We start from the raw sequence: 448 nt of genomic DNA, 5'->3' as shown, positions 1-448 counted from the left end.
GAGGAGGAGGAGAGACCCGAGGGGTGAGCAGGGCTGGGCCCTTCCTCCAGCCGCCCCTAGACAAATTCCCCCCTCCCAGCCCGGCGCGGCCCGAAGGGCGCAAGTGTGTGTGTGGGGGGGGGGGGGGCCCCAGGGAACCCTAGACTCTAGAGGAGCGGGTCCTCCACCTGGGGGGGCGCGGCCCCCTTTTGGGGGCCAAAGGCCCCTCCTCCCAGGGGGCCGCCCTAAAACCCTCCGGAAAACCCCAATATTAATTTCCCTTTTTGGTTTTTGGGGATTAAACCCCTATGGTTTTAAATTATTTTTCCGGTTTGTAAAAAATGAAAAAACCTTCCCCCGGTTTTCCGAAAATTTAACATAATGGTTCCCAAAAAAGGGGGCAAAATTTTACGGTTTTTGAGGGGGGCACCAAAAAAAATTTTTTTTTGGTTGGGGGGCCCCCCCCAAA

This window comes from Myotis lucifugus, unplaced genomic scaffold (genome assembly GCF_000147115.1).
Source record: "Myotis lucifugus unplaced genomic scaffold, Myoluc2.0 scaffold_10, whole genome shotgun sequence".
NCBI classification, from domain to species: domain Eukaryota; kingdom Metazoa; phylum Chordata; class Mammalia; order Chiroptera; family Vespertilionidae; genus Myotis; species Myotis lucifugus.
This window is presented reverse-complemented; position numbering follows the sequence as displayed.